We start from the raw sequence: 17,030 nt of genomic DNA on the forward strand, positions 1-17,030 counted from the left end.
TTACGATCAAATTAAAACTTGCTATTTATATTAAAAACAAAAATAAAGTGGACTTTTGACAGTCAATCTGATGGAATCTTGCAAATCCGGCATGGGCAATCCGGCATAGCAGGTTGGTTGGCTAAAGTAGCTTCTCCTACCCAAAGTCATATATGATACGTTGAAAAACTCATTCCGGTTTGCGAGATATGACTGTTTTAAGGTTCTGACGGTCTGGATCATTTCCACCTCCGATGGGGCCTTCTCTGGTCCATCTTTGCCATGAAAGTGTCCGTGACCCGCTCTACATCATTGTCAGTATATAATGCACTCCTATTATCTTGTTGTTCATGTTATCCATCACTTGATATGATGTGTCACCCTCAGGTTGTTTTGTTAGGGGTCGTTTGGGAGCATGTATTTGGTGGTAATTGTTGTGAATCAGTAAAGTCAGTGCATTTGGTGTGAATTGAAATCTAATTCATGTCAAATACACCAAAAGCCTCTTCTAAAAACACCAAGAACCTATGATCCCAATACATCAATTCAAATTCACATGGATTCCAATTCATATCAAATAGATAGACTTTATGGCCTACTGTACACTGATTACTCATTTAGTTTTTCCATTGAGATGGTCACATCATGGTATGCTTCTTGTTATTGTTCTATGACTTTCTTCTACATTTGATTACCCTTCTACATTAACTGTGGTCGATTACTCTTTTGCAGTAACATATGAGGGTACTTGACAGAAATTCTTAATGTGTCGTATTCACCAACCATGATTAAGAATGCATAGGTTCTGTAAGGAGAATCCTTAGGCACCATTTATTGTCTGACCTTGATTCAGAAAGGTATTACTTAAGAATATTTTCTGCTCTTAGGATGCTCTCTTATCTTATTTTTAGTTTAATATTGCTCCATGGTTTTTTTTTTTTTTTTTTTGAGTATCATGGATTTTACATTTTCTATATTGGGCATGTTGATAATTGCTAAATGTTTGCAAATTGATAATTCCAGAGGGAGAAAGTGAGACTCGAATATAGTGAAGATATTTCTATGCTTGGAGCCATTTCTTTCTGGAGAGGCATCCATATTTAAGGTTCTATAGATACTATACTTTCATTCCTTACCCCATGGCAGTAGCTGGTTTTCTTCAGTATTGAAGGTACTGTATTTCGATAAAAGTGGATTTGTTTGCAGGCAGGACCTGCTGCACTCCAGTTGAACTTGTAGAGAATGGATGGCTGGTTTGGTGCAGATGCAGATATCATGTCACAAAATGCTGGAATCAGACGTGTCATTTCTATTGTTGTGATAGATGTTTTGTATTATGCAGAATAGTGTAAGGAAAGTTATAGATATAATCCTAATGGGGTTTTGCCAGGGCTTGCCCCTTGTGTGGGTCTGGGGCGGGGGTTCAGAATCAGCACCCCCGACTGAACAGTATGATGCACGATCCGAAGATTCGACCCTGCCAAATAGGGTAAATTTGGATATTTCCATCTGTGGAGTATAAATATTCTTTATAGGGTTGACTTAGGGTTACGCAATAAACTCTTTTTTTTTTTTTTACTAGAAATTTGTTAGTGTAATCCTTTTGAGAAATTAGTGTTTTCGACGGGGGCTCATCTATGGAGTGGTTACAACACCAAACCATGTAAATCCGTTGTGTTTCATGTGTGTTTGATTTTCTTTGTTGCATTAGTTGGTTTTCTTAAACCAATTTATCAAAGTGCTTTTATCTGAGAACAAAATTAAAACCTCATTTTATTTGGTTAAAAACCTCAATGCAGTTCTTTTTTCTTGATTTTGGGAATTTCTAATTATGATACCACACTTGATGTGGAATGATGCCATTTGACCAGTTCTATGGCAGTTGTTCCAAATGAGTTTGTATTGAACATCTGGAAAATCTAATACTGGATCTGGACCGTTCATCTGATCCGACATGCTTCTTACGGGACATCTGGCAAAAAGAATACCAATCAGAAGAAACTGCCTTCAAAAGTGGACGACTAATTTAAGTTATTGCAAAATATGGTCAATCACCAAAGTAGATTGTCTGCCTGTTCGACTCTGCCATGCATTGCTTCTTTTCGTGGAAGTGTATATATAACGGATTGTCAATCACCAAAGAACTGCTCTCTGGTGGTAATGGGCTAATGATATGGGATTATGGCCCCATAATTATAAATACTTTGGCCAAAGGGCTTCACAACCATCTTGGTCACAGGTACTGATATTTTGTTAATCAACCATTACAATCTTCTGGTGTGGGGCATGTCTTGTATGTGCCATGTATGAGTACTCTCATATCTTGATTATGGCCTTCAGGTTATAATGGAGTCTAAGTTACAATCGAGAATGGGAAGACATTCACAACAGATGCATCCATGAATACTGTCCCTCACTACAAGAAAAATACCCATAGGCGTCGGTTGGGGTTACCCTTTGCCGGCTGCCGGTTTTACCGGCCGCAGGTAAATGGCCCAATAATAATAAAAAAAACAAAAAAGGGACGCCTTAAATCATTTGCGCTCGCCCGGCCGACTCTCTCTCTCTCTCTCTCTCTCTCTCTCTCTCTCTCTCAAAACCCTAGTCCTCTATATCTCTATCTCCTCGGCCCTCTTCTGCAGTTCGACCTTCTGCTGGTCGTAAATCTCGGATTCTCAGGTATGATTTAAGGGTTTTTTTTTTTTTTTTTTCCTTCTCGCTGTTGCTTTCTGCAATTTGGAATACTTGATTAGGGATATGCATTGTTGAATCCCTACTAAGGGATTTGTATAACAAATTCCTAATTAGGGATGCGTATTGTCGAATCCGTAGTTGGGGATTTGCATTGTCGAATCCCTTTTTAGGGATTTGCATTGTCTAATCCCTAACAAATTTACTGTTGTTTAATTTTTCACAATCTAAACAGAATCGGCTAAAGCTTGTGTGATATCATGAACCGTGCATCATGGTGTGGGCCCCATGTGTTGATTGGCCAAAACAGGGGAGCACCGTTGATTGGGGGGCTTCCCAGGTTTTTGTTCTCACTGAATTCGTACTTGTGGGCCTGACCATGTGCATGCTAACAATCTCATTTGTGTTATGCCCCATGCAACCGTTTGTAGCAGATCTTTTCCGGTGTGATACAGAGGGCTATTGGCAAGGGAAAATTGGGGTGATTGAATGCCCACCGTTAAAAATTTCTTAGGGCCCATTGTAATATTTGTCTGCCATCTAACTTGTCGATTAGGTCAAACAGACATGGATGCAGGGAAAACACAAGTATCAGCTTGATCCAAAACATTTGTGGCCCCTAAGAAATTTGTAATGGTGGGCGTTCAATCACCATTGTTTCCTGTGGTGTGGTCCGGTTGAGATTTTATCCAACTCATTTTGGGCTCATGACCTGGGATATGAAAAAATAGATGGATGGCGTGGATAAAACACATACATCATGGGGGGGCCCACAACATTGTCATTGCTTTTAACTCGGTGTGTAATGTATAATGGCATATGATATTAAAAGATGTATGGCGGCTCGTGGGTATGGGTGTAATAGAGCTTAATGCAAATTTTCAAGATATTCCTTGAAACCTGATTATTTTTTCACAATCTAAACAGAATGGAGATTTTCATCACTGCTCCTATGGATTTTGTTTGAATATTTGCTTACAGTAGCATATAGCTAGGTACCTATCAAGTACTGCTATGGATAGGCACTCTAGCATTCTGATTAATTTACTTATTCCTTATGGTGGTTTGGATACCATCAGATTCATTTTTTTTTAAAATAATTATTTTCTATACTCTACACTTGCAAGTTTTATTTCTTAGTAAGCAATAAAGAAGGAAAGTTTTTTTTTTTTTTTCCTAAAAGTGCATTTGGAAGTGACTGCAAGAGTTCAGAGCTACTAATTCACTCACCGTATCAAGAATAAATTCTGTTCAACAAGAAATGCAAGTCCAAGAACGAGCTAGTGTGTTTCTAATTGATGCATATATGTCTGCAATACAACAAACTATTTTGGGTGCTTTGCTATGCCCACACAGCTCTGTAGGCATATGCACAACTTGGGAATTAGGTGGGCCTCACTAAATAGATGACTTAGTCCAAAAGTTGGGCCAATCGACTCATCAGGTGGCGCACACAGATATGTTTCGCATTCATACATGTGAAGCCTGATGAGTGGACTGGGTTGATATTAGGGCCAGCCATCTGCATGGTAGAGTCCACCAGATGTGCAGCTCAAATATCCCACACATGTGCTTGATGGCCCACATGTTTTCTTGTGGACTAAGGAAAAGTCTTAAAAGGCCACAAGATCATCAATTGACTGAATAAGATCATCAAATTGGCTTCCAGGGCACACACCAGTAATACTACATTGTTTAGGTCTTGTGGCCTAAAAATCGGGTAATCTCAGAAAGGTACTATATGAGAAGTATCTGTGCAAGCGGGACCCATGGTTCAGTGATCCAAACCATTGGTCTGTTGGGCCCTACTGTTGATGGACTGTGAAATCTCCTTGATAGGATATTCCCAACCTTGAATTTTGGTGGCATGCAAGTAGATGGGTAGGAAGAGAAATGCATCAACTGTCCACATTCAACTAAAAAAGTAAGGCCAAGATTGGTGGCCAGGTTTTTCTTGTCTATCTACAGTGGAACCCAACAGACCAACGGTCTGGATCAGTGGACCATGTGCCCCCATTTCTACAAACTGTATGCATGTCCCAGTGTCGAGGATCATGATGCATTTTATTCCACATTTCACATTCTTCTTATGGAGAACTTCCACAATTCACATTCTTGTTATAGAAACCTTGAGGCTACATTTGGATGCACATGCAAAATGTACTGCAAACATTCATATTAGTCGATAGAAAATAAGGAAAATTAATGATGTTTCGTAGTATTCATAAGGTGGAAGTAGCACTCAAAATGCAGAATTATGCTTGTTTGGATGTCTGACTTACAATTTATGTGATTGCAATATGGAGCCGAAGCCGTCGATGTGAATGCCAAGAAAGGAAATTACGATTTTGGTTTTTAGGGCGTGTTTGTGTGGACTATTGAATTCAACCATGATTATTCATCAAATAAAGTTTAATAACAAAATTGTGATTTCAAGTTATTTGTATGCATTGTGTTGATATGAAGGAATGGACTTGAAATTGTAGTTATGTTACTTTCAAGTTGGGCCTCCAAGAAATATAACTGCAATTTGAGTGCTATTTCCTCATTATATTATTTCTCTTTGTTATTTCATCTTGATTAAACTGGATGTTTGCAATTCAAAAATTGTTACTTAATGCTGTATCTGGTTTCAACAAGAAACATCAAGAAATTTCATGATTGATCAATCAATTTGGTGCAAAATACCATTGAGTTATCATTCAAAAATTGATACTTAAATGTTTTATGTTGTTTCCACTTTCTCAAATTATGTTCTACATGGTGTGCAACTGAATTAGTGTGTTTCTCTTATGTTTCAATTGTTTCTGATCTGTTATCAATTTGTTGATAAACCAAATGCACAGAGTCACTTGGCTGCTGTGATTAGTTCCCTCATGTCCTTTTTTTTTTTTGGGAACAGAAATGCTTTCAAAAATGAGCTGACATTGTTAGAAAAGGTTCGGCATCCTAATGTGGTTCAGTTTGTGGGAGCTGTTACTCAGAATATACCCATGATGATTGTTTCACAGTACCATCCAAAAGTAAGCATCTTTGCATTCATATGGAAATTTTCTAATAGCACACTTGGTTGCTGCAGTCTGCTATAAAAGTTTGGTTGTCCTATTTGTGATCTATTTTTTTTTTTTTTTTTTCTTTGAGTTGTCCCATAATTCCATTCTAATGCAGTTTCCCCATACATTTTACTTGTTTACATCGATGTTGATAATACATATGGCATCACTTAAAATATTATTTTGAAGACTGCATTGTCTAGGTAACATTTATTTATGTCATTAAACCATATGGATTCTTGTACTTGGTGGATTTCAAGGAGATTTGGCAAATTACCTTCAAAAGAAAGGACGTCTACAGCCTTCTAAAGCTCTGAGATTTGCTCTTGATATTGCTAGGTAAGCTCATAACTTGATATGTGGCCACCAACTGATTATTTTTTAATTGAAGATGATGTGGTTTTCACTGACTTTGTTGGTGACAGCAAGTAATCAAAAGCTATATCGCTTTTCCCTTAGTTTTCTTTTCTTTTGTGGGGACCTATGATACCACCAAACCCACAAGATCTGACAGTGATGTATAGCTTCATCTACAATTGGGTCAGCAATTTGGACAATCTGGATTTCTGAACAGCTAAGAGTTGTAATTTATCAGATGTGTATCATTACAAGCTATATAGTAGATACTTTGTATTTAGAGAATTCTATAAGAATATCTGTATCTCTTGTGTTCTTTGAATTGACTCTAAACATGTCTCATCACATTCTGGAATCAGCCAGTTTGTTTTCACCATATTGCAAAGTGGGACTGCACGGGACAACTTCCCGATAAATCAACAATCTTTGTTTGGCGGTCTGAAACACAATGAATGGTGATTTGGAGTGTGAGCTAATTTTAACTGCTAATGTGTGCTACTTCTTCATGAATATAAAATTGCAGTTAGGTCCTCTTTAAGCTGGATTGGGCTTGGGCTGACCCTCTGGTTGGAATTGGTCAGGTCAAGTATGGTTACCTGATTTGGCAATTCTGCTTCTATCCTTGTGCTTCTGTGTTGGAATGTAACTCTTTAGAGATGGTAAGCTTGTTTTGCACTTTTTCGTTGTTTTTTTTTTCTCTAACTTTTTGGTCCAGCAAAATTCATTTTTGGTGATCTTTTTGGTCTATGAACTTTTGCACCATTCCTCAATTTGGTTTTCTTTTTGTTAGTTTCTATACTATGACTTACATTGATCATTTTGCTTATTATGTGGAAGTTTTTCAGCACTTCTACTGTAGTTGTTTATCATTGTTATCTTATTCACTTTTCTACGCTAGATGAAAATTGTTGTTTCATGGAAGTAGATTGACAAATTTGCCTTCTCTGTGTTGCATTTTGCAGGATTCTGAGCCTATATGATATTAAGGATGAGGATATTGATATTGTTTTTAATCATTCCCAGCCTTTGCTCTTTATAATTTTGATGAATAACAGTTTGTTATCTGTTTTCTCAGAAAACCTCTCATTACAAATATCATGTGGATGAACTTGTTCAGGCAAGTATCTATTTTCTCTTATGCAATGTGTTTCTAAAATTTATCATCATCACCAGAAAAAGGTAACAGTGTCTTTTTGCCATTGTCCAATCTTTTATTTTCCCTTGAACAGCTTTTACCCTACTTTCAGAGCTTGCTAGTTTCAAGTTAAAATCCATATGCACTGCAATGAATATTTTATATTGCCCAAAATCTTCTTTCTGTGGGAAATAAAAGAAGAACGTTAACATGTCGGTTCAAATGGGATTCAGGTGGGCCGCTCATTTATGAAAAAAAAAAAAAAAAACTTGATTTAGAATTACATGGAAATTGGTCACATACCCAGCTTGTCTGCAGTTTCTTCTGGTCAATCACTATCTTTGGAGTGTTCAGATTCGAGAAGTGTATAGAAACCTTCACATGCACATAGATGCATTTGACATCTAAGTCAGGATCTGGCTAATTGGTATTCACTTTATGCTTTCTTTGCAAAGGTACATCTATACAGGAGATTTCTTCCGAGTAGCTTGAGGAAAGGAGATTTATATCATGCAGAGGCAACTGCAAATTTCTGGCGCTTATCATCCAAGTCCTGTCTTCCAACAATGTGTACGGTTCATCATTAGCTTTCTCACTTTCAACTTCCTGTCTCCATTGATAAATCTGTGAACTCTTGTTCCTCCTCTTAGATTGGCAGAAGTCTTAAACTTCTTTTTTATAATATATTTGTAGGCAATGAACTTTTGCAATTATTAGTTCCTGGTACCTGGGGATGCATGTACTCGGTTTCACTATCAGATACATTTCATTAATATTAGTAGATTTACATGGTATTTTTCTGCATTTGGTGTTTTTTCAAAGATTTAAATTGAACATTGAGAATATCATTGAGTGTATAATCAAAAGTATTCAAGCCAATGGTGGTGGTGAATACAGGAAATTCAAAACCTTTCTTGAAATATGTGGTAATACTCACAGTTTCTCTTGTACAGCCTCCGTGATTCTCTATTGTGGTTGATGGTCACATCCCACCAATTATGCCATTTAATATTGTAATTTTTTTCATTAACCATCTACTTTTTCCCAAACACACAGAAACAGAGGCTGAAGTACAGAAGCCTCAGAAGAACCAGCTCCTACTACCAACATCACCCAGCCAACTAGTACAAAAGACTCTGTCGCAAATTCTATCATCAGTATTATTTTCACCTTTTTAAGTTTTGAACAGGAAGAACATCTTTGTTGTTATTTGCTGCAAATTTATTTATTATATATTTGTGGATCTTTTTTTGACTGGATTAAGTGGGCCTGGGTTGTATTATTAGAGTGGTTCTTTCACCTGCAACATTATAAATAAAGTGGTGTAGAGAGATCTTTCCTGCACATTTTCTTCTGCTTTAAAACACTAGGTTCTAGCAGTTCATATGATGAAAACTAAGGATTGCTTACAATTATTCTATACAAAAAAAGGATTTTGAATTAAGTTCTTGTGTGCTTTATACATTTATATTTGTACACATTACTGATTTACTGCAATCATGTTTTTTTTTTTTTTTTCCAGTGGTAAAAGTGGGCAGGAAAAACTGAAACAGCAAAAATTGCAATGGCTACGGATTATTGGTAACCATAGGTTCTATAGCTACGAATTTTATCCGTAGCCTTTTCTCCTTTTCGGCCAACAAAATAAATAATAGACGATCTAGGGGCAGCCCGCAAAACCGCCGGCAAAAGATGCTGGCCGCTGGTAAAACTTTTACTGATCGAGGCTTTGCTGGCAGTTGCCTATCCGGCACTAAACCCTTTACCGGCGGTTTTTTGGACATTTGCTGGCGGTTCTGACTGCCGGTAAAGGCCCATTTTGTTGTAGTTCCTCTCAGGTTTCCTAAGTCCCAACTCTATAAAGTTTGAGCCCTGACTTCTGGAGTGAAAGGTGATAATTCGAGAAGATTTTGAGAATTCTTTAAAATTTTTTATGTGTTGCTTTATCTTAATGGGATTTATACAGAGAATGTGTGTACAAAGAAAGAAGTTAATGGAAATTAATAAACATATATGGAAGGAAAATCAATCAGGATAACCAGGGATTTGTATTAGAAATCAATCAGGGTATCAGGAATCTCTATCAAAAGGAAGCAACGATTGCGGACGTGGTGTTAGAACCAGAATAAGATCACGTTGTACTTTCACAAGGTCTTCTAGCCCAATGTTGAGTTTATGAGAGTAGACACCCCCACTTCTTATGGAAGTAGCTATTTCACAAGGTCTTCTAGCCCAATGTTGAGTTTATGAGAGTAGACACCCCCACTTCTTATGGAAGTAGCTATTTCTTGAACCTTCACTGGGCGTCTTGCCCATGATATCGAGAAGATGTCCAATGAAATGGTTGCTAATTATTTTTCTTCCTTTCTAGTAATTTTCTCTTGCTTTGTACAATTTGGGAAAAATTTATTGGAAGCTGCAGGAGCAAATCCTAAGTCGAATGACACAAATGAATTATAAATGTAAACAAAGCAACCACAGAGAATACACGATTTTACGTGAAAGAAACCTTGCGGAAAAAAACCATAGCACAAAGCAACAAGTAATCCACTATGAAAATGAATTACAAGAGATAAAATCAAGTTACAGATGCGAAAAACCTTTTTCAAGCCCTAGTATTCCCTTAGAACAGGCCTTCAATCACTTTAGATTACCATAATCCCGCATTATATCCATATATATAGTGTTACACCCAGAATAGGAAATAAATCACGTAATTATTCAAAATTACGCATGCAGTCAATCTAAGCTTCGATTGATCGACATCGATCGAGCAATCCTCAATCGATCAAGCCTCCATATTCAATCAATTGAAAATGGTCAAAAGTATCCAGGGAGTTAATTTGTTTTTCTGAATTTTCCCAATCGATTGAGCCCAGATGGTCAATCGATTGAAACTACCAAAAACTGTCCAGTGAACAAATTCATATATTTGGGGTATTATCAATTGATCGAAGCATACGGTTGATTGATTAAAATTCCATTTTCCAACATAGATTGGAGATACCGATTTAAATAATCTCTATCGTGCTTCAATCTTCATGCTCCATTGCTTAAAGCTTCATCCTCTATCTCTAATCGTCTGTATCATAGTATCAACACCATCGTTGCTTTTCATGCACACTCCATCTTCATTATACCTTTGCCAATCCCAGAGAAATAAAATAGAATATGAACTTGTAAGAATCACTTTTGTAAGCATATCTATTGGATTTACCTTCATGTGAATCTTCTCAAGAGTAACATAACCTTCATTAAGTACCTGCCGGAAAAAATAATGACGAACATCAATATGTTTAGTTCTAGAATGGTAAACCGAGTTCTTCGCCAAATTGATAGTGCTTTCACTGTCACAATTCATAGGCATGACCTCCTGCTGAATACCCAACTTATTCATCACTCCTCTTAACTAAATATCTTCTTTGAATGCTTTCATCACTACCATATACTCAGCTTCAATTGTGGAAAGAGTTATCACAAACTGAAGTTTCGACATCGAACTCATCGCTTCACCCACCAATACAAATGAGTAATCGGAAGTCGACCTTCTATTGTCCACGTTTCCTATGTAATCAGAATCCACTTAACTTACAAGTTTGTCCTCTGATTTTTTGAATGTCAAGACGTAGTTCTTCGTACCTCGTAGATACTGAAGTAGTCATTTCACTACCTCCCAATGTTACTTGACAGGGTTTGACATGTATCTGCTCACGACACCCACTACATGTGAATATCCGGTCTTATAGAAGCCATTTCATACATCAAATTGCCAATTGCGCTCGAGTAGGGAACAAGAGACAAGCTACTTTTCTTCATCTATAGTAGGACATTGCTTAAAAAAAAAATAAAAAAATCAAAAGTGCACAACATGGGGTATTCTAACTAGTTTAACCTTATCCATTCCAAACATGAGTATGACCTTCTTAAGATACTCTGCCTGAGACAACTGTAGCCTGCTCCTCTCCTTATCTCTGTGTATATCAATGCCAAGAATTATCTTTGCAGTCCCCAAATCTTTTATCTCGAATATCCTTGATAACTGAGGCTTTAATATGTTGATCTCAGATATGCTGTGACAGACAATAAGCATATCATCAATATTCAATACTAGTGTAATGAATTTTTCATCACTCAGTGATTTGAAATAGATACAATGATCAAATTCACTCATAGTAAACTGCTGACTCACCATAAAAGAATCAAAATTTTTGTACCACTATCTATGACGACTATTTCAGGCCATACAATGACCTCCTTAACATGCAAATGTTATTCTTTGACCCCTTTACCTAAAACCCCTCTGATTGTTTCATGAAAATCTCCTTTTCTAGTTTCCTATGTAGAAAACTCATCTTCACATCCATTTGTTCCAGTTCCAAATTGTATTAGGCAACTAGACCAACAAAAATATGATAGATACCTGCTTAACCATAGGTGCGGAAATCCCGATGAAATCAACGCCCTCCTTCTATACATAACCCTTTCGCTACCATTTTGACCTTATATCTATCATATTTCTTCTGATAGATCCACTTTCATTTGATTGCTTTAAGCCCAATGGGAAGATCTATCAACTTACACGTCCAATTCTTGTACAAAGAATCCATCTCGTCCTGTATTGTCATCATCCACTTCTTAGCATCTGTGTCATCTAATGCTTCTTGGAAAGTAGATGAATCCTATCATCTGTAATAAGAGTAAATGCAACATTCGAGTCATCTCTGTATCTCATCATTAATATGCAATATCTCGGTGGAATTTTCCTCACAAGTGGTTGCTCCACCTGCTCCTGTACCTCTTCTTATAACTCGACTTCTACCTGTGTCTCACCCTTATTGATTTTAACATCAATCACCATTGATTTTTCTATTTCCTTAAATTTCATCCTTGTAAAATAATAAATTCTCATCAAACTTAATGTCCCGGCTAATCATGATATTCCTTATGACTCAGTCATATAACCCATTTCCCTTCATACCATCACTATAGTCTACAAAGGTACTTCTTCGTCCTTTGGTCTAGCTTATATTTCTCAACGGATGGTACATGAGAGTAAACATCACAACCAAATACTCGCGCTGAGTAGTCTACATCATAACTACTCCAAACTTCTTTTGTAATTTAACAATCTATGGTTGTGGACGAAGAACGATTCACTAAATAACAAGTTGTATAGACGGACTCAGTTCATAGTTCATTGCCCAATGTAGCATTACTCAACATATTTTGGGCTCTCTTTAGGAGAGTCCATTTCATACGTTGTACCTCATCATTTTGCTCTGATGTATGCCTTACTATATTGTGCCTCACTATCCCATTATTTATATAAAACTAATTGAATTTTTTAAAAGTGAATTCTTCACCGTTGTCTATTCTTAACAATTTCAACTTTCGCCCTAAATATTTTTCTACTATTTCCTTCCATATCTTGAAGATGGCAAAAACATCAGATTTATTTTTTAGAAAATAAACCGACACCTTTATAGAGAAATCGTTAATGAATGTGATAAAGAATGACGATCCTCCCCCATAAACCACTAGCAACGACCCCCATACATCCAAATGTACATAATCAAGTACACCTTTACTTACATGTTTTCTAGACTTCAAAGACAGTTATGATTGTTTACCACATATGCAATGCTCACACTTATATTAAAATTAACACTTTTAAATGAATGAATAAAATAATGATAAGAAAGTACCTTTATATCACACTCGCTTATGTGGCCTACCTGCGCATACCACAAACATGCCAATGTGGAATATGCTACAGATGTCGTAGCTCCACCTAGTACGATATTCCCAATTAACTTGTATAGGTCACTGCTCTGCTATGCATTCATAATAATGAGTGCCTCCTTTGAAACCTTCATGACACGATTAAACCAGGTGAACTTGCACCCAAGTGCCTCGAGAGCTCCTATAGATATCAGATTCTTCCTTAGATTAGGAACCTATCTCACATCCATCAGGATACACTCTATTCCATCAAACATCTTGATGCACATCAATTCAACACAAACAAGTTTATAGGCAAAGTCATTGCCTATAAACACCTAGTTACCATCGTACTCAATGTTACTGGTGAACCAACTCTAATGAGAGGTCATGTGGTATGGAGCCCCCTAATCCCAAATTCACTCATTGCTGAGATACCTGAATTTGGATGTGGTCAATATATCACAACTGCTTGCTTCCTCACTAGACTCTACTGCGTTGGCCTCCCTCGGAATTTCATTTGATTTTTCTCATATGCCTAAACTTTTCACAATTCTAACGCTTCATCTTTCCTTTGCCCTTCAACTTAAATCTAGATTGAGGCTTCCCCTTCTCCCACTTAGAATGTGTGGCCCGGACAAATAGTGTGTCAGTAGAAGATCCTTCACCACCACTTTTCTTTCTCAACTACTTTAACTGAAGGGGTGAGATAATGGTCTCGATGTTGAAGGTATCCCTACCATGGCACAAAGCATTCACCATGGGAGAGATGTCAACATAATTAGGGCATTATCTTCCTCATCCGTCTTTACTTCCATGCTTGTCAATTTGCAAAACAACTGATTAAACATGTTGATGTGTTTATTAAGGTCCGACCTTTCCGCCCTCTTTAGATATATATATATATATATATATATATATATATATATCCAGATACAAACGATTTAAGAGAGATTTTGTCATGTACAAGCTTTCTAACTTCGTCTAAAGTCCTGCAATGGTTGTCTAATTAAGGACATTATCAGACAAGTATAATTGAATCGATGTAATCATCTTTTGATCAAGTTCTTCCCACTCTTAATCATTCATAGTCGCAGGATACTTCGCTATGCTAAGGAGTGTCTGTCACAACCCTTGTTAAACTAGAAGGCCTTTCATCTTCACCTTCCATAGTTCAAAGTTATTTTTCACAAGGAACTTCTCTATTTCATACTTCACATTCCATCTCTTTATTGCCATGTCTCAGATTCAAACTTGAATCCCAACGTATAGCTCTGATACTACTTATGGGAGCTGCGGAAGCAAATCCTGAGTAGAATCACACAAACACAAGATAAACACAAACAAAGCAAACATAAAGAACACACAACCTTACGTGGAAAAATCCATGTGGGAAAAAACCACGGCACAAAGTAACAAGAAATCGATTATGAAAATGAATTACAAGAGATGGAATAAACTTATAGATGCAAAAAATCCTTTTCAAGCCCTAACACTCCCTTAGAATAAGCCTTTAATCACTTAAGATTACCCTAATCCCGTATTACACCCATATATATAGTGTTACAACCAGAATAGGAAATAAATCATGCAATTATGTAAAACCACGCACCATCGTTCTAAGCTTCGATTGATCAATATAGTGCAATCAATCCTTGATCAATTGACCCTCTATGTTTGATTAATCAAATATGCTCAAAAGTATCTAGAGAGTTAATTAATTTTTTTTTCAAATTTTCCCGATCGATTGAATCCAGATGGTCGATTGATCAAAACTATAAAAAACTGTCCAGTGAGCAAACTCATATATTTGGGGTATTATCGATCTATCAAACTGAACAATCGATTGATCGGAATCCCATGTTCTAACATAGATTGGAGACACCAATTTTAATAATATTCATATAGTTTTTGTCATAGTGTGAGGTAGTTCTATCTTTGCCTTTATTTATATATTATATTTTGCGTCAGCTCTATAAAATATGATTTTTTTAACACACACACACACACACACACACTCACACCCACACACTACAATGGGTACTCAAACCCATGACCACTTGTTGTATAAAATATGCTTGTATATATAGAGGAATTGTATGGCCGAATTGGTATTTACAACCTTGTTTGATAGATGTAGTGCTTGCTATTAAGAGGGTGGGATGTCAACAGGGTAGTGATCATTTACAAACTAAGGCTATATTTTTATTCATCTTTTTTAATAGATATTGTTTATTGTTTTCCATTATAAATATACAGATGTTCTAACTTGGGGTGATGCATAAAGGAAATGAAAGACAAAGCTAGGTGATCATTCTGACATACTCTTTAGGAGATCTATCAGTTGTTCCTTCAACTCTGCCAACACTATTTTGTATCACGTGATGGCTCAAGAAATATCAGTAGTCTCTGCATATGCTTTGAGTTGGATAACCTTATTTTTTTTGCTTTCTGTTTGAGAAAAAAATGTGTTTGGTGAATTTAATCATCTTTTTTTGTTTGGTAGTCGTGTATGCTTGTTTGGAAGTAGTATTTTTACTTTCCGCTAGTCTCTTGACATCATGGGTTGAACCTGTGAGGTAGTGGCGCCAGATAGTAGATTAGCCAACAATGCATTAGAAAAGAATAATTCATAATAAAGGATTTTGAAGTTTCTTGATTGCATTGAAGTGTTTCTGTTGTCCCTTAAGTGTTTATTGCTTAATTCAAACCTTTTCTATTTGTAAATATGAATGCTTACATGTTATGCACCTAAAGAAAGATAGGCTTTGTGGTTTTCATTAATGTTTGGGATCATTTACATTCTAGGCTATTTACATACACCAAAGAAAGTCAAATTGGTACTGGAAAATCTCTGTGGATCCCATCATGATGCATGTATTTTATTCATGCCATCCATCCATTTTTTCATCTTATTTTAGGGCATAATTCCAAAAAATAAGGTAGAACCAAATCTCAAGCGGACTAGATAATAGGAAATAATGGTGATTGAATGCCCACCCTTAAAAGCTTCTTGGGGGCCACAAAATTTTTAGATCAAGATAATATTTGCATTTTTCCTTCATCCAGGTCTATGTGATATAATCATCAAGTTGAATGGCAAATCAACATTATAGTGGACCTTAGGGAGTTTTTAATGGTTAGCGTTCAATTACCATTGTTTCCTGTGGTACGGTCCACAGAAGAATGTTCGAGAAATTGCATAAAAACAAAAGGAAAGGAAGTGTCTTTATTATCGTGTGGATTGTTCCTACAAAAAATAACTCATTATACTTCAATTTTAAATAAATGTTAGAATGACAAATCTTGCTTTGTTCTTGGCTTACTCCTACAAGATATGTTATGGTTCATAGTATATGCATGTGATTCTTCTCATAGGCTTTTGAACATATTTTTTAGGCAATCCATAAACAAGAAAGACCTAGATGGGTGAGCCCACATAATTTAATGTATAGGATTTTAGGGATCTTCACACAAAGTCGAAGATGGAGGAACCATGTCCAACAATATGCCTAACTACTATGGAAGTGGAAATGGGCTAATAAACCCTCTAATACTATGATGAGGATGGCCACCAAATACGATTAGCGGTTTAAATTGTTTAAAGATAACCCAATGGACAATGGATATTCTCTCATAATTCCTCTCGATTATCTCTTTAGGGAATTACTCCAATGCATGCCTTCACTAATGGAGTGTCTCCCTTTAAAAAGAAGGAATTAAGATGATTAGGAGTTCGGGTATAATGGGGCTTATCCCTATTACATTAAAACTCTCTCCCTAATTTATTTGAATTAGAATTCAAATTTAAATTTTCAAAGAAATGGAAAAAAGAAAAAGAAAAAGAGAGAAATTTCCACCTAGAGATATTTTGCTTTAAAATTATGAGGGATCCACCCACCAGTGGTTGCTCACAATTGGACCTCACATGCCCATATCCAACATCTCTTACTCAATCATGTTATGGGAGGGGTACAATTTAGATTGTTCATTTAGGTCATTTCATAACAACCAAAATAGAAGACAAGGATTAAAAGAATTAGAAGTAAGAGACTAATTGGAACACTTTTGTTTTCTCATGACTGTTTGAATAT

At 36.4% G+C, this 17,030-nt stretch overlaps 1 long non-coding RNA gene across 2 annotated transcripts; it reads left to right on the forward strand.

The window, feature by feature from the left end:
- Positions 1-5,548: 5,548 nt before the first annotated feature.
- On the forward strand, positions 5,549-8,135 carry LOC131237438 (uncharacterized). Of its 2 annotated transcripts, XR_009167238.1 has the most exons (4): positions 5,549-5,693; positions 5,984-6,062; positions 7,310-7,448; positions 7,671-8,135. It is a non-coding gene; the product is annotated as an uncharacterized LOC131237438 (long non-coding RNA). The 2 variants fall into 2 exon arrangements; XR_009167239.1 differs by lacking the exons at positions 5,549-5,693; positions 5,984-6,062; positions 7,310-7,448 and adding an exon at positions 7,189-7,259.
- Positions 8,136-17,030: the final 8,895 nt, after the last annotated feature.

The sequence above is a fragment of the Magnolia sinica genome, chromosome 2, assembly GCF_029962835.1.
Source record: "Magnolia sinica isolate HGM2019 chromosome 2, MsV1, whole genome shotgun sequence".
Classification (NCBI taxonomy): Eukaryota; Viridiplantae; Streptophyta; class Magnoliopsida; order Magnoliales; family Magnoliaceae; genus Magnolia; species Magnolia sinica.